The 21,923-nt window shown below is 35.5% G+C and overlaps 2 long non-coding RNA genes across 3 annotated transcripts; both read left to right on the forward strand.

The window, feature by feature from the left end:
- Positions 1–6,635: 6,635 nt before the first annotated feature.
- On the forward strand, positions 6,636–11,146 carry LOC127435635 (uncharacterized). 2 transcript variants are annotated; one of them, XR_007896269.1, is made up of 5 exons: positions 6,636–6,813; positions 6,940–7,059; positions 7,809–7,915; positions 9,398–9,463; positions 9,990–11,146. It is a non-coding gene; the product is annotated as an uncharacterized LOC127435635 (long non-coding RNA). The 2 variants fall into 2 exon arrangements; XR_007896268.1 differs by having other exon boundaries at positions 6,636–7,059.
- A 3,081-nt stretch (positions 11,147–14,227) lies between these two features.
- LOC127435636 (uncharacterized) lies at positions 14,228–17,477 on the forward strand. Its single transcript, XR_007896270.1, has 3 exons — positions 14,228–14,338; positions 15,179–15,268; positions 16,771–17,477. It is a non-coding gene; the product is annotated as an uncharacterized LOC127435636 (long non-coding RNA).
- Positions 17,478–21,923: the final 4,446 nt, after the last annotated feature.

The raw sequence follows: 21,923 nt of genomic DNA on the forward strand, positions 1-21,923 counted from the left end.
ACCATCAACTTTCTCTTAATATTAACCTCAACTTGGCAGTGATTGGCTGCTGACGTCTCACGTCACAATGGACGCCATTTATCACCCACCAAACCGGGAAGTTAAAGGAATTTCTGTCTATACTGTGCGGACACAGTGCACATAAACCATACATTTTAAGTTCCTTCCCGATTTTATGGGTTTTGTCCATTCCAGACTTCAGTCATTGAAAGCCAAAATAAGAATTCGACAGTTTTTGTTATTAGTGAGTTAGTGGTTTGTAGTTTATATGACTTCTCTAAAAACATAAAGGAACGCTCTTTATTTTGATAGCCTTTGCATTTATTTTTAATGGGTGGGATTAAAAATGTAGCTGAAAAACAGAAAACATGACAAATGTATTGCATATCATCTATAGCCATTTGCACACTGTCTCTTTGGCAATAGCAGACTTGTGTATTTATTGTTAGGCCGTTCGTTACCGTCATAAAAATATGCAAAACAATATAAAATTAGAACTAAAAACTAATATAATAACATAATAACTTAAAACTCATCTAAAATGAGTAGAAAAAAACTCTCAAAACTCTATAAAATGTTCAGTGGAGGGAGGGGGAAACAAAAACTCTAGAGGAATCAGACTCTGCTATGGAGGGAGCCCAAGTATCTTTAATAGGTATGTTTTCATTTAATTAATTATTCTAGTGCCATCATAATGGTTATAGATTTGACAACTATACAACTTTTGCCATTTATGCCTAATGACAACACAAAATACATTTTATCATTGGTCTTGCATGGCATCCGACTTTTCAAAAAATAAATCCTTACTAAAATTTGATGCACGAGCGGTAATTACATTTGCACTTAAAATGTAGTTTGTGTCATATGTGCATAGCCTATACAGTTATTAACATGACAACAATCCGAGGTTGTTGTGTGTTGTTGTGTCAAGAAGCAACGCCATCAACGCTGATAATAATAGCCTAATTAATAATATTAAACTGAACAAAATTAGTCTCAAAATGAGAACATTGAGAGATAAAAATCACTGAAAGACACTGAGAAAGAGAAGGTGGATATTGTCCAACCGTGCAACTCAGCAGAGTTCTTGAGATCTCCACTGGAAACAGCACGGCCTGGCCCCGCTTATCAGGCTGTCAATAAAGCGAGATGGTGATGCTAAAGCCGGGCCAGGTGCTGTCTCTCCCTCTCTCCGCTGGCCTGCACTCCAGAGCGTGATCAGGCGTAAACTTAAATCTGTCCAGCCAGCTTTCCCTTACGCCGACACTCTGCTTCCAAGCATGTGTGTGTGTTTGGGAGAGAGAGAGAGAGAGAGAGAGAGAGAGAGAGAGACAGAGAGAGGAAAGGAAGGGGAGCCCCCTGGCACACATAGCCTTATCAAGAGAAACCAACTGATCACGGCTTAATATGGGCGAACACCAGCAATTGGTACATTTTGAAGTGAAATATTAAAATAAAGCTTTATGATGATGATGATGATGATGATTATATTTAGGCATATTTTTGTCGATTATTTCTAATAAGTTTAAATGTGTTTCTAAACATCAGATTCAAACGTTTGCTTTTGTGCTAAATATTTTTCTGAACTTTTTATGATCAATAAATCTAAAGAAAACACATTCTTTAAAGAAACATTTTTTTTCTTCCTATTGCTATAAAAGCCCATTTTAATCTGTGAGTTCTGCCTCTGTATTAATTAGTAATCAAAGCAAAAGCTACTTTTAGGTTTTTACTAAAACTGTGACAGCCTGTTTAATTCATCATGAGCACACGAATCACTCATGTGGATAATTTATCCATAGCAAAGGCAAGACCTTCTCTGACTTGTGAAAACACCTGACAAAATATTTATCGCACAAATCGTGATATTATTGGAAGTGGATTTGGTGTATAAAGTATAATATAATAAGCATGAATGTGTAGGACATAAGGTTTTATTTGTTAAGGGAATGAGACATTAGTTGAATTCCCCCGGGGTAACTGGATGCAATTTGTTCAAAGTCGACAGCCACATCCTGTGTGTTAAAAATTCACTTTTGCTGAATGCGACAAGGCTGAGTTCGGTATTCAATGTATTTAAAGGCGCATCAAGCTGAAAGACCTTTCATTATTTACGTCTTATCCCTGTTTGCATGGAAAAACTTACATTTCTCAATCTTTATTAAAAGTCAAATCAACATTCAAAGGCACTAAAAAGAGGTCTCTGGATAAAAGCAAGAACTGCTAGTCATCCTTGCCCGTTAATAAAGCGAAGAATGACACCTGCCAAAGAGTCGATGCATCGTGTTAATAGTAAAACAAAATATTGAGCACATTTGTTATTTTCTTGTCAAGAAAAAAAAAAGCTCTGATCACAGGACAACAGTAAACATGACTGTTTTAGGGTTTGCAATATACATTGTACATGACTGACACTTGATGGCTTTAAAGAGAGTAATTAATTTTTGCAGGTGCATGACTGATGGGGTCCAGTCATGCATTACATCAATATATTTTTTCCCCTTTAGTAGGCTATGAGGACTTTTGAGAGTAACCAATAGATGTTAGTTCTACTAAGAATATTATTTAGGTTACTGTATATCCTTTTATACACGAGTTTAAGCAAGCCATAACAAAACGGGTTTTAGATTTATTATAATAGAAATGTAATCTACTGTGAAATAACAGATACATATGTTTGGTGAGAATATTTCACATGCAGGTAAAATGGAGATATCACAAATGCCTTCAGCCTCTGTACTAAGTCTGTAGTCTGAAATAATAAAATGTCAGTTTTAGTAGGCATTGTTAACTCTATTACCTTTATGTGGAACTATTCATCAAAAGTGTGTGATTGTGGGATTAAAAAGACTTCAACTACAGAAGAGAAAATGGAGAGACCTTAATGAACATGGATTTTGGGGTACATTCTACACAGGATATTGTCTATCAACCACCAAATTGCACATTATGATTATCACATGACTTGGAGGAGAACATTTCTAGCAGACAGATATGTAAAGCACCACAAAATCTTGACTAATGACTAAATGATGAGGGCAAACTATTCATTTCAGAATTCCACTCCTTAAATGGCCATATCCAGTGCTCTGTCTTTGTGATCAGTTGGCTCAGACATATGCCACGTGCCTTGGAAAAACTGCTTTTCTCCTGAGATCATCTTCCTCATCATCAGGAGAACTGCTATAAGTAGTAATTGTTCTACACCGTTGAGTTTTAACCCAAGTCTGTGCATTTATTTCTTAGCTTTCGCTAAATTATTCTTGACTGACCCAGCTCAAAACATATGATGATCTTTGATTTAGAGACACTTTGATGATGATACTATAAAGTTTTCATAAGCTGCTTCACAAAACAAAATGTAGAGTATGGCAAGATAAACAGACAAATGACTAAATAGAACTGCTCAATAAAGAAACACCTAACTGAAAATCTATAAGCAAATGATACATTTTTCATGGAAAAAAGGGGTTGTCCTATGTATTTGAATAGGATGTAGAGAAGTTATTTTCTTTTCACCAATACATTGTAAATGTTTGCTATACAATGAGGTGTCTAGATTCTCAAATGTGCTACCATGTAATTACTTCTGATGGGCAGCTGTGCATTGCACCTAATCAGAGTGAAGTTTATATGAGATACATAATAGAGACAATGAGCACAGTGAAAGCACATTATAGGCCTCTGTCCCTGGATTTGGAAGCCACTCAAGTTCCCAAGCAATCGAGAGTGAAGAAATATGCATAGTGTCATAAATACATTTAAATACATTCCTTTTTTTTTTTTTTATAAATCGCCTTACAAATATAATTGAAAGGAAATTTATGTCTGGCGTATGAATGCTTCTTACAGTTTTCAAAGGTTGAAACTTTACAATATGCCAAGATGAAAAATTCCAATATTTATGATGTTACGGCAGATTACTCTTGCTCTTAGGTTTTGCGATCAATGTTGATGTCAGTGTTGAAAACTCAATATCTTTTAACATGTTCCTGGATTTTCCTTTGCTATAGCAGTACAAGTTTACTGAAATCTAAGCATCCACTGTCCTGTTGTAATACATCAAGTGAGCTGTTAAACTGACCTTCTTCCATTCAGTGTCATGACTGCAACAGTGGGTAGATATGAACCCATTCCCCTAAATTAGGCCCACGCAGAGGCAAAGTAAAGCAAGTGAGCAATGTAAAGCAAGACATCAAGCGGTGAATTTGCTTCCCTTTTGCCTTCTCTCCCTGGTGACTGTCCATTTACATTATCATTTCAAATGCCACATTGCTTGGTGTTTTATATTGTTGAGGCTTCCGCATGTGCAGGGTCCACTGAGACCAGGACCCTTGGCCATTTCTTATAATTAGCAACCCTAATCTTTACAATATTTGAAAGGATTCCATTTCATCCAAATCTTAATCCATGCTAATTTGGAATAAGTCTGCATGCTTGCTGGGTTCCTCAATAAGTGGTATTACAATCAATATGAAATGAAATTTTAGCCATGTCCCTTGCTGAGAAATCATGTTTATACCACATTTCACATTATTCAAAGTAGCCACACTAAATCAGATTTAAATAAGCATTACTCTCTCTGTCCCTTTCTTTCTTTCTCTTTCAATCTTTGACCAACAATCAACTTCCTAGTGATTGCAAGCCTGCAAGCTACTCATCTTAGAAGACATTGATTATTAAGGAAGCATAGGGATGTAAAGGCAATGTTGAGCTGATATCTGTCTCATATTGCAGAAGGAATATGAATAATTTTGAGTGTTAGAAGTGCAGTTTCCCTGCAAATGGATCTGAGATCAATAGAGAATTTTGGCATGTATTTTAAAGAAGAAAATACAATTACTTGCTGGGTATGTGTTGGTACGTTTAACCTCCACGTTATCATAGTTTGAAGAAAAACTCGTTAAACATAGAATAAAACTAAGGTTATTAATAGATCCCCGTGAAGGGAGGACGAGATGTAAAAACACCTAAAGTGACAAACTCAACACAAATCTTGCTGATACATTTAAAAAGCCGCATCAGAAGCGCCGCTGTGTTTGAATAACAGGAATACTACTTCGCTAAATCAGGCAAGAACAACGACAAACCGCTTGGAAAATAGATTCATAGAGTAATGAGATTTTTCTGTTTTATCTAGATGGCAAATGTTGTCCTAAAGTAAATATTTTGAAGATAATTGAACTGATTAGCCTACTGCTCGCTTGCTTGTCTGAATTTTTGAATACGAAAAAAGCATTGTAAAACAAAATGCGCGTTCTCCAATGCATGAATTAAATCGTGATTATAATCGAGTTAAATTATGAATAACGTCTAGAGCTATTAATGCAAATTAATGCTGGGTCATCCTTTTCATTTACATTAGTCAAAATACATTTTCAAAATTGAGTGTCGGTAAGGCTCTAAATATGAAACAATGCAAATCTAAACTTCTAAACACTTTAGATATTGACTCAAACAGTATCTAAATAATGTTAGTGGCATGACTTATACTTCCCTAAACGAATCTTAAAAATATCACCTTTTACCGAAAACACAGCCTAAAAGATTTTGTCGTTATATATAGTATCTTAATATAAAATGAAATCCAAACATAACTGTGATCTCTCACACTACAAACAGGTCTCCATATAGGTGCAATGATGTCAGTGATGATCTGCCTCCATCAAATTAATTTCTCAAAGCTCATACTGTTGAGAGCAAACCATCTGTTTAGGTTCCTGCCTCTGACAGAACCTTAAATATGCTTTTAATTAAAGACGGGTTAAAGCACACTACAATTACACTACAAATCCGACAGATGCGACAAGGGGCCTTGGTCTAGGGAGAATATAAAAGACAACGAAGAGCAATTTGACAGAAGTTGATGTCTTGAGAAGCAGGGCCACCGTCTTTGATTATCAAGACAGGATATTTGTTCTACTCTCCGTCATGATTGTTTTCATATTTCTTTGACATCCATTGATTTGGAGGCAGCTGTAAGACTTTGTCACAAGACAGAGGAGCAGTCACAACGCATTACCCAGCGGGCACCTTGATATCAATTTGACGTCAAATATTAGTCAAGACTTGATCAAGATGCTGTATAACATCATTTTAAATTCAGTTTGGACGGCAGTTTCTTCCAGTGGTAATTGGGTGAAAATAGGAAGTTAATCCCACACTGAAATTGGTTTAATGTATATGTAGGCCAATACGTTTGACGTTCAATTTACATCAGATCAATGTGTGATTTTAGACGTCAAATTGATGTCATATAGACATCACATTGACATCAATGATTAGTTTGTTTAATTAGGATTTATATAAATTTATGGCGTAATATATATGTATCAACAACTTTACCATACATTATTAAATTTGTATTCATACACTTCAAGGAAAAGACCATTTGAGAAATAAATTAAATACAACAGCCTACAAATAAATGTAATTACACGCATTTATTTTCTTTCTTTTAAAGCAAATCGTCTTTCCCTGTAGTTGATATGTTACCACGTTGAAACAATTGCTATTGGCTGTCTCATCGTGTTGCTTTGAGAATGATTGGTTAATCTGACTGTCATTCAGGAAACTAGCCAATGAGAACTGTTCGCGCCTCTCACCGGTCATGTTTGAAAATACGTCTGTTTGAGTGGGTGTGCGGATCGGCACTGCTACTCGCCACGGTCCACTAGTAATGGCTAGTACCTGGATTATTTTACATCTTCCTGCTAAATTCTTATTTTGAGCGAATTTGAGTTGTTGGATGTCAACCGAGAACAAAAAATGGAATATGGTCACAGAGGAAGACGGGAGCTGTTTGATCACGTAAGTTAAGTGAACCTATATCTTGCAAAAATATGGCGATATCATGTAAGAAAACATTTTCCCTGTTATTTTCTGTAACAACCTAACGTAACGTTATGTTTTGTTTTCATACCCTTATTTATGTAGCCCAGTCTAAAAATGGGGAAAACAGAGGAGACATGTGAAAGTTGTAAAACCTGCCGGAGTTTAATTATGCCCATTAAGAGTTTCACCAGCGTGTAACGGACATATTGCAACCTGCAGAAGGTAAATACCTCTGTATGCGTATATTTACTTCTTCAACAAGATGTCGTGTGGTAAAGTGAGATGCTAATTGAGATGTTAGTGCATATTTCAGTGTAGTAGTAGTAGCCAGTGTTGCTGTGTGTTGCTAGTATGTGTTAAAGTTGTCAGCTACTTTAAAGTTCAAACGAACTCGGTATGCATTTGAGAGGTAAAGTAACGTTAATGTTTATTTGATTGTGTTATAACGATAGCAGTTTTGGTGAGTGGTGACATTGCTGCCGCCTTCCTTCTGTTTTAAACCAGTAATTAAGTAAATCTGTCAATTCACTGAAAAGTTTGAATGTAGTCTAACTTACATTTATGATAGCATTGCGTGTGTGTGAGAGACAACAAACATTGTGTATACTGTTAGAAATTAAATGTACATAGTTGGCAACCATTGCCACCATGTACAATGACTGGTGGTATGGTAAATTGACAGTCACTTCATTTGTAAACTGATTACAGCACAACTACATATCTGACTGTTGAGGAGTACTGTTGTATTTATTGGACCAGGAAAAAAAAAAAAATATATATATATATATATATATATATATATATATATATATATATATATATATATATGTATATCAAAGGTGTGGTGTGCAGTTACTGATCTCTCAACAGAATGAAAGTTCTTAATTAATGTCCAATATTCCAAGGTAATAGCTCTGGGATACAGTATAATTAACAATATACTTCACTGTGTCCAACTGTACTTTACACAGCAAATGACTACATCAGTGCATCACCTGTGAGATCATGAGAAGGCTGAAGAACCAGGAGTGACAAGATATCACCGGATGGTGGGGTACAGAATTAAACCTAGGGACAGGTAAGCAAACACAGGAAAGACATACAGAGATTGGATTTGTTCTTACTAATTGAAACCAAGTTCCTTTTCAATTCATTTTCATTTGCATAGCACCATCTCATACAAAAGTAGTTCAGAGTGCTTTACATAAAAACAAAGTAAAACAGCAAAAATGTAATTATAAACAGAAACATTCATGAATACATACACATACAAGCATACAGTGCATTCAGAAAGTATTCAGACCCCTTCATTTTTTCCACATTTTCTTATATTGTAGCCTTATGCTATACATTTTTACATTATTATGTTTTTCACATCAGTCTACACTTCATACCCCATAATGACTAACAAAAAACAGATTTGTAATAACTTTATTAAAAAGAAAAAACTGAAATATCACACTGAGATAAGTATTCAGGCACTTCAGGCTATAAAACTTGAAATTTAGCTCAGGTGCATCCCATTTCTCTGGATCATCTTTGAGATGTTTCTACACTTTGATTTGAGTCCACCTGTGGCAAATGTAATTAATTGGACATTATTTGAAAATGCACACACCTATCTATATAAGGTCTTACAGCCTTTATTTTTTATTTTCTCCACTTTTTCTCCCCACTTTGGAGTGCCCATTGCACTCTAAGTCCTCGTGGTAGCATAGTGACTCGCCTCAATCCGTGTGGTGGAGGACGAATCTCAGTTGCCTCCGTGTCTGAGACCGTCAATCTGTGCACCTAATCACGTGGCTTGTTGAGCGCATTACCGCGGAGACATAGCGCATGTGGAGGCTTCACGCTATTCTCCGCGGTATCCACGCACAACTCACCACGCGCCCCACTGAGAGCGAGAACCACATTATATCGACCACAAGGAGGTTACCCCATGTGTCTGTACCCTTCCTAGCAACTGGGCCAATTTGGTTGCTTAGGAGACCTGGCTGGAGTCACTCAGCACACCCTGGATTCGAACTCACGACTCCAGGGAGTGGTAGTCAGCGTCAATACTCGCTGAGATACCCATATGGGGTATGGAGTCTGGTCATTCCCACAAAATTATCCAGGATGTAGCTCTGCAATCCGATGGCCACTGTAATATGCATTCTGGGTAAAAACATTTAACTTGGACTCTTTTAAACTTCAAAATATGCACATTTGATAGCTGAATTAAAATAGACTTGATAAAACACTTGACATAACGTGGTACCAATGGATGATAAAACTATCAGACAGGTAGCCGTGTGAGTAAATTATGATCTGGACAAGTCATTGTCATGTCCCTCAATGCAAATTAGCATGTTATAAAAAAATTAAAAAAAATGTTTGTTTTACAAATTTTTCCTTTAACTACACAGAAATATGTACTTGTCTTGGAGAGATGTTATATTTGGCCCAAATCTGTTACGTACTGTATGTGTAGCTGCCTGTTTGTTTGAGCAATTTTTACATTCCCATTTCCAACACTGGTAACTGCTAATGCAAAGAAACTTGCTTACATTTTTATTAGATCAAGCATTGGAACAAGGTTTATGGGGGAGTACAGACACCCAACAGAGAGACAAGTCGATCACTAGTAAGTATCAACTGCAGTACTATATAAAATGAGATATTAGTCATCATCATCATCAATCCTTTATTTAATATTCAGGAGAACATTAAGGGAAAGACCCTCATGACCCTTAGACATGTTATAACAGGGTAGACGCAGCTACAGTTAATACATTAGATGGTTGGTTTGATTTTGGTGTACCAATTGTCAGTATTTTTTTTAGCTACAACTGTGTTTACCTTGCTATGATACATATGTGAAAAGTGTCCATTGTTGTGAATCCACGTCTTCCATCTTTTGGTGGTTCACATTTTTCTGATGGGGGTGCTAAGACATGCATTAGGTGCATGGTTAAATTGGTAAACGTTTAATGACTAACACTCTCAAAGCTGACAGTACTCTGTATTCACATTGCCAGATTGTCTCATAATGGCAAATGTTGGTACAAACATTTTAAATAAAGTTTGTTTAAACTTGTTTAAAGGAATGGTAAATGAAATCCTACTTTTTAAGGACTTTTCAGTGAATCTTAGTGTGTCCTCCCCCCCAGATGCACCAAGGATCCAGCTGATTACTGGCAATTTGAGGAGGATTGTTCTTTATCTGCTATGTTGCACTGTCACTTCTGGTACAGATTCATTGATTTTTGTTTTGTTTTGTTTTTTTGTGTTATGTTTTGATTTTACTTATTAATACACTGTTTAGTTAGGATTCTGAATTAAAAGACAGTGTAATGTTTGTCTACATATATTAGAAATATACGGAGCCCCCAGGGGTCAGGAGAATTTTGTGGAAAACAACATAAAACTGAATTGGTAAATACAAGCTAAAAAAACAACAGACCACAACCCCCTCAGCTCAACAGCACAATTTGTTGCTTTCTCCACCTGTTTCAAAGGTGAAATCATGACCTCATCATGATAGTAACCCTAATAGACAAGATAGACACATAGAGAAATGACATTTAGTTTTTCAATTCCTCCTGGGTGGCTCAGAAGAACGGTTTGTAAATAATTGGTTGATATTGTAAATTTACATCTGAATACATTAAAAAAAAGTGTTTTAGAATCAGTAGTGGTGTGTACTTTGTTTGTAATTAAGTTTCCAACCCCACTTTAACTGTAGATGTATCAGTTTATTTTGTATTTCTTCAGTATGTTTTCAGTTGCGGATATTTCACAGTAATCTTAAATCTTATATTTTATGAGAATTTGAAGAAACCTTTCTACTGTTAATCAGTACAGTAAATTAAATATTAAATGTTGTATTTATACATTTTGTATTTCATTCAAGGTTTGTACAATTAAATATGGTATTTAGATTTTACTTTTACAGGTTTTAATCTAAACACAAACACTGCCAGTCAAGTTTGAGATGATTTTAATCTGTTTTATACAGCATTTTTAGAGACTTTTTATTTTGTCTTCCAAAATAAAACTGGTATTTTACAATCTTTAGCATGTGTTAACTCTTAATTGAAGGTGTTTGATCATAATAATTCAGGAAATACCTGTAAAATAACGGTGTTTCTCTGTAAAACTTTTAATGAAAATTTCTGTAAATGTATTGTTTTTGCACTTTATTTGAATAAGGATATTTTACTTTAATTTTATGGTTTTTGCCAGTCATTTGACCATTTATTTATTTATTTTTTACAGTGTAGTCCCTTCAGGGTATACAAAATCCAGTTTACATTTGTATTTTTGAATTGAAGCTTGATGAATAAAACTTTTCTTACATTTTATTACTTTTGTGTCGTTATTTTGGTGGTCGAGAATAGGACATCAGTGTGTGGATGTCCAATGGACGTCAAGTTTTTGACGTCAGTTTGATTTCTTTTCAATATCAATTGCCCACTGGGTAGTCTGATGGCATAACTCGAACGTTGGGGCCCTACAGAGCGCATGTTGAGAGATGTGATTGCTTGTCTTGGCTCCTATATAAACGGATACAAGATCTAATTAGTCCATTTAAATCAGTTACAAGACCTAAATTGTTTAAATTGAAACTGAGATACTTTACCATACTTATTTAAGCCATTATATGTCTTATACTTGATATTTACAAAGAGACATTGGAGCGATATATTTTAGTGTTCTGGTTTTACTAAGCCCCTAAAGATAGTTTTGAATTTAAGACAGTTTTACATTTTGGCAGGTGGAGTGACCTACGGAAGGTGAGACAAACTCATTTAAGTCTATTGTTTGTTTTCCGTGTACAGGCCTGCGTTTGTTTTGACAAGTTATTGAGTTTACGTGAAATGCACCGCCCCATTCTATTTAATAATGTGTGGTGACAGAAAGAAGGTCTTGCTTGTTTTGCTGGCGTTCCATGAAAATTGTTTTAGCTATATTTTCAATTTAACTAGAGGAAAATGGAAATACAAGGGCAGGACACTCTTGCAATTTACCTAACAGCTGTTTTTGGCTAAAAAACAAACATTTGTATTATCATAATCATTTTGGACAGTGTAATGCTGAAACCAGCTCCAAAAGCTGTAAATCAGTCAATGTCCAGAAATTAGACGTCAGATTTGGTTTAAATAACTTAATACAAAAGTGTTTTATTTTTGTGTAATTTTTGCCGACATATGGACCGAATCCTCTCTGCAACGTTCTGGCTAAGTTAGTTTATGGTTTAAAAATAAAACCTTAAAAGAACGTCCCTAGAACAGTATACTAACTTTAGGGGAACGTTTTGTGTTTGCTGGGGATTAAGAAATGTCCACATTTTCCATCTCCACTTTACTGTTGGTAATGTTCCTACCTGCCATACAGGGCATGAAAACAACACATATGTGATTTATCTTTACTAAATACGTCTCACACTCAGATATGGCTGTATGGTCGTTTTTAGATAATAAAAGTCGCCATCACTTTCTTTCCGTTTGGCATAGTCTATACTATTCTTACTTATAGACGCAAGTCTGTAGTTTAAAGGTTTACTTTGGCAAACGTAGGCTACTTTAGGCCTAGATTTGACTGATTACGTTAGATTGGCTTCTTAAAGATCCACCAATTTTTCACTTCCCACTTCCCGATATGACGTTTCTTCACTTGTTTGTTTGTTTGCATGTCGTATCGTTTGTTTGTTTTTATAAAGATGACAGTGAGATAAGAGATTGTGCGAACTGCACTGTCTCCTGTGTGGACATATGTTTCCTTTGGGCAGACTTTCGATGCTTCAGCTGTGGGGTTATCTCCTTCAACAATGCTCGATCGCCCTCTAGCGGGTCATCTTCAATAGAAGACCTTCCTATCAGTGAATATCATTCTTAATTAATGACATTAACGAACAGTAACATGTAACAAAGAAATATGAGTTACCTTAACACGGCAGTCAGATGTATGTTCCAGTTGCCTAATATGTTCTCAAGAAACTCGCAATGCGAGTTTTAAGGTATTCCAGTATTTTATAGCCTACGTTATCGAATTAATCTGCGACGTACAAAGAAACCCCCCCCCCCAAGATTTTCTTCTGCCAGTGCTGACCTCATAGTCACTCTCTGAGTTCAAAGGTCTACCACCTCAAGGTATTTCAAGACGAAAAAAAGCCCACATGATGTAGGCTACAGCTTATGTGCTTGCGGGTGCTTTAATTCGGTGTGTCTGTGATATAATCCTCGATCAGTTCTTAAAGTAAGATATTCGACATCTCAGTAATCTACAGCAATTGATATCCTGATTATGATCGCGTGACTTCTCCAATGGTAGAGGCGCTCGTGGTGCTGAAAGGACAGCGCCTAATAAAGCAATAACGCCATCAGCGCTGCAGTGTTGAAAAATGGCCAAATCGGCCTCTAGTGTTTAGTGACAGTCTGCTTTTAAAGCTGTTGACAGTATATATTGGAATTCCTGAATTTATTTTTGGGCTAGACTTGCAACCCCTCACTGGTATGGAAATAGGCAATGTTTTAAATCACGTAACGCCTTATGAGACTGCAGTGTTGCACTACAAGAAACCGTAAAATGCAGTTTAAAGTTGTTGTATTTTTCTCTCTCTCACTTCACTTTCATTCAAGAGTTTCATAACCACTCCATAAACTTTGCAAGCCTATTTTGTTAACGCGCCCACGGTAAACACTGAGTGCTTTAGGACCTTTTTGGATGGCAATCCCCGGTCAATTACATTTCTTTTAACAAGTCAGTACCGTGTGTTAATGGGGGTCAGGGAAGGGTAGAGTTGCTCTTAATGAACGATTTCTTTTCCCTGCAGCATCACTGTTAAGCTAAACCGTATTTTATGCGCCTGAATTTGTTGTCCAGCCGATATGCCTACATTTTGTACAAGCATAATACCTTTGATCAGAAGTGCACTGTAAAATAAATAAATAAATAAATAAATAAATATTATATATATATATATATATATATATATATATATATATATATATATATATATATAATATATTTATAATAAAAAAATATATATATATATATATATATATATATATATATATATATATATATATATATATATATATATATATATATTTTTTTTTTTTTTTTTTTATTTATTTTTTTTTGAAAAACAGAGAGAATTGAAAATGAAATGTTGGCCCAATTAAAGAAATGCAAATAATTGCCCCAAAACATAAATAGGTATTGTGGTGATAACAACTGAAAGTTTTCAATTAAAATACAACATTTATATTCACCGAGCATATTTAAATGTTTTCAGTCAATATGTCAAGTCGAACTGAACTTTGTTTTATCGGCTGAACAAATAGTAACGAAAAACTGTCTACGCATGCGCAGCCTGACAAACCGTAAGTTCCACACTCGAAAGGTGAATGTTTGAGCTGGGAACGCGACGCTCAGTGCCGAAGTCAGAAGAAACGAACGACCGTTGGTCCCAAGAGAAAAAAAGACCGTCATCTTGCGTTTCATAAAACGAGTGGTGAGTATTGAGTACCGTTTTTAAAGCTAACTGCAGCTCTCATTCTGCGACTTTAACATAATGTAGACTAGAGAAATCCTGTGACGAAAACGAAAGGAATTTTCGTGTTAGCTATATGGATTATTGTATTTTTTTTTCTTTTTCTTTTTTTTTTTCTTTAATTTTTTTTGTTTATCAAAGATTTTATGATTTACAATGAAAATTAACGCATCATCATCAGTGGTTAGCAAACAGGTAGTTGTTCAGGTTATATTTATCCTTCACCCCAACAGAACACAGACTCATTTTAAACACTGAAGATGGCAGAACATGTATTTTTCTTCCATTTAAATCGTGACTACTGTGCCCACATGGAGCATGACGTCAAGCTAAGATTTTCAAAAATAACTACTCTTTGAAGAACATATCATAACTTATTTTTTTGATGTAAGAGAACTTCAAAAAAGTAATTTATTTTATTTTATATTTTTATTTATTTTTTTATCTTTATGTAATCACTCAGAATGAAAGGTACATCTAGATCAAACACTAACGTGTACGAAGTGAGTCTCTTACACCTGAAGATGCCATAACTGAAACCTTGAACACCAAAGAAATGAAAGACCAAACTTATGTACATTTTACCACTTGACTCTATTGTCTATATTCTACCACAATTTACAACAAAATCTGATCACATACGGAGTTAAAATGTGCACAAACTTAGAAGGGCTTCTTTACAACAGTGCTTAAACAATTACAAAGTAGAATTTTTGAAATTTTAAGATTGTGCTTCACTCTCAAATGTTATCATAATTTTGTTATATGTCTCTAATAATCCTATATTATCCCCTGTTACAGGTGGTAGACTTGACAGCACAGAAGTCCACTGCAATTTGGGATTTTCTCTTGAATTTGAGAGAGAAGGGCTCTATTTCAAAGACCATTCTGGTAATTTGTTTTATTAAAGGGTAAGTTCACCCAAAAATGAAAATTATTTTATGATTTACTCACCTTTAAGCCATCTCAGATGTGAATGTCTTTCCGTCCTCACCAGAACTGAAATGAAGATTTCAGGTCTGTATGTCCATACAATGCAAGGAAAAGGCTACCAAAGTTTGATGGTACAAAAAGGCACATTTAGGCAGCATAAAAGTAATCTACACGACTCCATTTGATCAATTTATGCCATCTGAAGCAAATCGATAGGTTTGTGTAAGAAACAAATTGATAATTAAATAATTTTTTTTTACTTTAAATCCTTGCTTCTGGCCAGCGCTTAGATGCTGGTTGAAATAACCGAACTCTCACGTGACTTCCTTCCTCTGTTGTAAACCAAGCGCCACTTCCGACTTCTCGTGTGAACCCGCCGATGCGCTTGCGTCTCATGACTACCAGAGGTGGGTAGTAACATGCTACATTTACTCCATTACATTTACTTGAGTAACTTTTTGGGAAAAAAATTACATTTAGAGTAGGTTTAAAAGTGGGTACTTTTTACTCTCACTCAAGTAAATATAGATGTAGACAGAGCGTTATTATGCGTGCGCACGCGTGCTTTGCATTTTTCTTAAGGACAACAGAAACGAGCTCTGAACTCTAAAATAAGCCTAAAGCGCCTCTAAACACAGAGATAAGGTGCAACTTAACTTTTTATTGTACACAAATGATCATAATTCTTTTGTCAGTGTATACAGTACACTGTAAGCCACAGAATATTCTGAACTATAAGAATGCATGCAGGACTTTGTGAAAAGTTGTGAAATAGCGATATTAGGCATTAATAATTCACATCTATCTTTGATTCATAACTAAAAATATACATAGTTACTCACTACTTGAGTATTCTTTTAATTCAATACTTTTTTACTCTAACTCAAGTAATTGTTAACATTAGTACTTTTACTTCTAATCGAGTAATTCATTTTTAAAAGACTTAAAAGACTGAGTACAGTTTTTGGCTACTCTACCCACCTCTGATGACAACTACGCGATGCATTGACTGCTGGCAGAAAGCGATTTGTTTTAAAGTTAATAACATTTTAATTATTGATTTATGTTTTACACAAAGCTTTCGATTTGCTTTAGAAGACATTAATCGATTGACTGGAGTCATGTGGATTACTTTTATGCTGCCTAAATTAGCTTTTTGGACCGTCAGACAGACAGCAGACTGATGGCACCCATTTACTTGCATTGTATGGACAAACTGATCTGAAATCTGCTTGTAAAAATCTTCACTTTGGTTCTGCTGAAGAAGGAAAGTCATACACATCTGGAATGACTTAAAGGTAAGTAAATTATGAAATGATTTTCATTTTTGCATGAACTAATCCTTTTTAAGTGTACAGTGACAAAAGCTAACACAACTGAAACAAATACACATTCATAGCAAAAATTAGGAAGTGGGAGTTGTACAGTTGTACTGTATTACTGAAATCAGCATTCTACAGAGTACCGAGTCTTGGGAGAGCAACACAAGCAGCACGCAAATGTGAATTCTAGAAGTGATGGATCAGCATTTCCATATCAAGATAATTCTCCAATGCAGTCAATGATGCCGTTGACCTGAAAGAGCATGGGTAACTTGGGAGACTTACTAATGCTTTTATTATCCTTTAGAGCAGATGTGGGCAACTCCGGTTCTGGAAAGCCACTGTCCTGCAGAATTGAGCTCCAACCCTAATCAAACACACCTGCCCTACATTTTTTCAAGTAATCCTGGAGATCTTCATTGATTTGTTCAGGTATGTCAGATTAGGGTTGGAGCTAAATTCTTCAGGACAGTGACTCTCCAGGACTGGAGTTGGCCCTTCCTGACCTAGAGGATAACAAGGACTGTGTACTATACAGTATATTTCTTTCTTTCTTTCTTTCTTGTCACAGTTATTTCAGATTTATGATTGTGCTGTAATTCTTTGGTAAGCTACACTGGCATCAGTTCTACAAATATTTGTCAGATAATGTGTTTTCAGATGTTTATTATGTTTAAAATGTATGTACAGTTTGGTGGACCTACCGCTTAAGCTGCTTGTAAGAGCCATCTTGAATGTATGCAAAATTATTTTTCTGCCAAGTGTTTTTGCTCTATAATCTAAGGTGAAGTATTGTCTACAAAAATTATTCTGTTGAGCAGGTGATTAATAAAGTGTATGTTAAAGAGTGATTTTATGTTTCATGGATTGCATTTTTTCCCCAATTATATTTTATACATTATTTACATTGGGGCAATGAGAAATAAACAATTCAGTCAACGGTAAAAATGTTAGACCTCTAAAACTAAAAACTGTATAGTGACTTGTTGCATTGAAATTTTTCAGTTGGCACAATTAAATTTCTGTGAATTGAATATTCTCTGTTGTGGCAAAAATCTTTTAACATTGGCTCAATAAGAAATGATCTGTTGAGCCAATGCTAAAAGACTGTTGCTGCAATTCAAGTCACTATAAAATTTTGAGTTTTAGAGGTCTAACATTTTTTACAGTGTGTTTATTGAGTTTGCTTGGACAAATCTTTATGCGTTGTTGAAAGTGATTTGAGCCTTTTTCGTAATTTACCCATTGACAGTAACACTGACATGTTTTATGACAAAAACAAGTGTAATTTCATAGATGGGTTACTTTACAAATGCCTTATTAACCCTGGGTTACCCAAAACACTATAGATTGAACTTTAGTTGCTTTAAGTAGAACTTAATCTGTACAGCGTGTTTCCCAAAAGCATCGTTAACTAAGTTGCATGTGAAAACATCTGTAAATTACTGAGAGCCCCGTACCACTCGTAAGTCCAATACGTGTTTCACAGTTAAGATGCACAAAATAGACACTGACATAGATATTATGTGCATTTTGATTATTGCATAGCCTACTACACTATATGTGATCATACTGATTTCACTGGAAATATCTGCTAAATAAATACATAAATATTGTATTAAAAATAATTTTGATTGAGTATGTGCTTAATGAGCTTCTCTCACTCTCTCTTCTTCCACCTCCTCCTCATTCTCTTCTTTATCCAATGACAAGTCAGCTCCAGAAGTCTGTAGCATGGCAGTGAGAAATTGCATTTTGTATAATGACAGTGACAAGGAGCTACTGCACAGTGCTTAGAATCGTGGCCGTCATTGTAATCCAAGGCATCTGTTAAATTTTGTATATATATAAAAAGAAGTTTAACATAGGTGATAACCACAGAGCACTTATAATGACCCACACTGCATGCAATTACATGCTTTTATTTTGGGCCACTTTCTTTAATTGCTAGTTGAGCATTAACCATTTCAGAAACCCTATCTTAAAGCCATACCAATAATTTTACCATATTACTCACTAATTTTTAATACCTTTCAACACCATGTTAAGATAACATGCAGTTTTCGTATTTGGCTGTATTTTCAAACTGATCTTACAGTGAAATCGGAAACAGTAGGTTGACTTTGCTTAAGCTAAAATCAGTCTTTGGTTACCGAAATGCGAAACACTGCCCCCAATAGACAAAGCAGTAAGTGTTGTTGGGCATATGGGCACATGTGAGCTCCATTTTCTGGGTGAAATGTCCAATGAGGGGTGTCAAAAGCGAGTAAGGATGTGAGTTGTTTTCAGCTGTACAGGCTGTAATACAGTAAAGAGGAATGATTATGTTATAAACTGTACCCCCCAACCCAAACCCCAGTCCTAAACCTAACCATCAGTGGAGTAAAAATGTAATGTTAGAAGGTAAAATGCGACCCCCGAATCGCGCTCGTCACTGATTATGCGAACGCGTTTACTTATTGGTTTTAACGCAGGATCCGAGTCCAGATCTATCATGCTGCTAATGCAACATGCTTCCGGTCGTGCCACAGGGGAAGGTAAACACATTAGAGCTGATGCAAAAATGTCTGATAGGAGATGCCACTTGTCGGTGAGTCGGCATGATGTAGCCGATCTAGGATACCGTAACTCTCAGAAACAACAAGCCGACTTCCCGTGTGATCATATTGGTATTTTTGCATTATTTATGTATTGGGGAGACAGACTCCTGGAGTTACTGGCAAAAGTTGTGGCCTTAGTTCAGCACCTTTGGATCTGAAACAGGTGTTGGGGCCTTTCACACAGAGCTGATTTTAGTGACCTTCCATGCAGTTTTTCAATTGTTTTCCTATGTAAATATGCTAGATGAGCATTGCACATTTCACTGTTTTTGCAGTGTCTCACATAGAAGCGCCACTTTTTTTTTAGATGCCATGTCAAGTTTAAAGGAATCAAGTGTGAACAGCCCCTTACTCCATCATTAAATAATGAAGCTACAGTGTAAATTAAAGGAATTTTCCAGGTTCTTTAAAAATATTTAAAAAAGAAGAAAAAATCCAGGTAACAGTGAGGCACTAATAATCTTTTTTTTAAAGTAAAGAAGGGACAAATCAACATTTTTGTGGTAATCATCATCAAGCCACAAATGCTGTCATTTGAGTTTAACTTGTATTGAATCCGGAATATACAGTAGCTTGAAAATGATATTAAGAGAGAAAAAAAAAAACCTGGCCCCACAATTCGCACAGTACATGATACACTATAGACACATAATACACATTATCCACAGAGGTAAGTTTTACATCATTGTAGAATTCTCTTTCTTCTTCTTCATCTTATTCTTCTTCCATCAAATCCACTTCACACATAAAATTTTCATATAGAAATTGTGGATGAACCACCATACATGATTCTGATATGAGAACCGTGCACCATTCTACAGCGAGCAAAAGAATCACATTGTTTAAGTCATGTTTCTGTGTTCAAGTCCTGTTAAATTACAAAGAGAGGAGCAATTGATTTCTAGATTTGTTTCATGATTCATTGGGTTACATTAATTTAGTAGGATGACATGCATAAAATATGTTGTTGCCTCAACACTGATGAGGAACAGCACTCAAAATTATACCAGAAATGATGACTTTAAGAAGTACTTTTAGCAGTAATTAGTCAGAGAATGGTTACACGTTGGATAAAAGAGCAATTATTTGACACATTTGTCTTGTCTTGTTGAATTTTACATCTTACGTGCTTGGCAAAGTACATCTCTTTATCTATAATTTACTGCAGAGGTAGCCTACTACTTTCTCTGCTTTTCGTTTCTATTAAAGCCATGGTAGCTGTTGTCCATTTTATTCAATTATTTTTAAATAATGCATTCAGTTGGTTTTCTCATAGATTGCAAATTTTCTGCACTGATTAAAAAAAAAATCTTTGATTGTGAGTCAAGCTAGCATAAGTCAGAGATCTTCTGTACTAAATGAATGCTCCACGCTTGGCTAATGATGCTTAATGAAGTATTCAGAAAAGCAAAATTATCATTAAAAAATGTGGCAGCAAGAGGCAAACAGTTTGAAGGGTTGTAACACTCAACCACTCAACAGCCCAAAGAACAAAAGTATCATACTGAAAATTAAACTAATGATGAAAAAATGTGTATTAATTTTGCATTTGAGAGGACATGGGAAATGTCAGAGATATTTAAAAGGTTAATCTTTAATTCAACCTAACCAGAGCAGGGAAAAGGAGAAATTAATCAAATGTTCTTTCACTGGACATATTAAATAATCTTATAAATTAATAACTGCCCATACTGCAGTATTTCTTCCCTCTAAATTAAGTAATTTTCATTCATTTCAATAGAGGATGAACAAATCAGAAGGGCTGTAGGCAGTGCAGAAAGAGTCCCTGGAATAAATGTAATATCAACTCAGATACTATTCCATATTTGCTTTGTTTGTAACATGAGGGTGAGTAAATTATGACAGCATATTATTCTTTGGTGAACTATGGTGAACTTAAGAGGTGGTATATGATATAAATCTTTAAAGTAATGTTATGTTCATCATACCACTGTCTCCAGTGTCCAGCAGCCAGTTCCTCTCTTGGACATTGACATGTTTGACCTTGATTATTGGTTAAATACACACTTTGTTAATATATATTATGAAGCATTTCTAGAGACAACAACCTTAAGAATATCTTCCACTGTCTTAAGGCTCATCTTTTGATGTATGAGTACGAAAGTTTGCTCTAGGTTATTGGCTAAGGTCATGCCTATGTTATTGAACTCAGAGCCAGGCATGTATGCAGGGAGCGAAAGAGGTATTTGGAACAAAAGCGGATTCACCCGCTAGGCAGCATATGCCTCCACACTGCCATTCCCTACAGGCCTACAGCAGGCATCTAGTCAGATCTGCCACTTTATGCCCAAATAGCTCTCGGCTCTTTTTACCACATACTGCAGACCTCTCAGTACAAAGAAAACATTCCACTGTGTGAAATAAGGATGGAAAACAGCTAACGGAAAACTTGTCTAACATTCAAAGATTGAGGTTTTGAAATTTGTTAGTAGGTGAGCAAGTTATACATCTTAACTTGTATTACAGGGAATGCAGACAAACTAAACTGTGTGCTATATACGTTACACATAGTAGATAGCTCACATATATGTCACAAAGCTCTTTCTCTCTGTCTGTGTCCTTGTTTGTAAGTGTTACAGATGGGCGGATGCAGGTTGGCATAGGCACAATCTGGCACAGCTGTGGTGGTCAATAGTGTAACTGTGCCCTTTAGAAATAATTCAAAAACAT

This window comes from Myxocyprinus asiaticus, chromosome 46 (assembly GCF_019703515.2).
Source record: "Myxocyprinus asiaticus isolate MX2 ecotype Aquarium Trade chromosome 46, UBuf_Myxa_2, whole genome shotgun sequence".
Lineage (NCBI taxonomy): Eukaryota > Metazoa > Chordata > Actinopteri > Cypriniformes > Catostomidae > Myxocyprinus > Myxocyprinus asiaticus.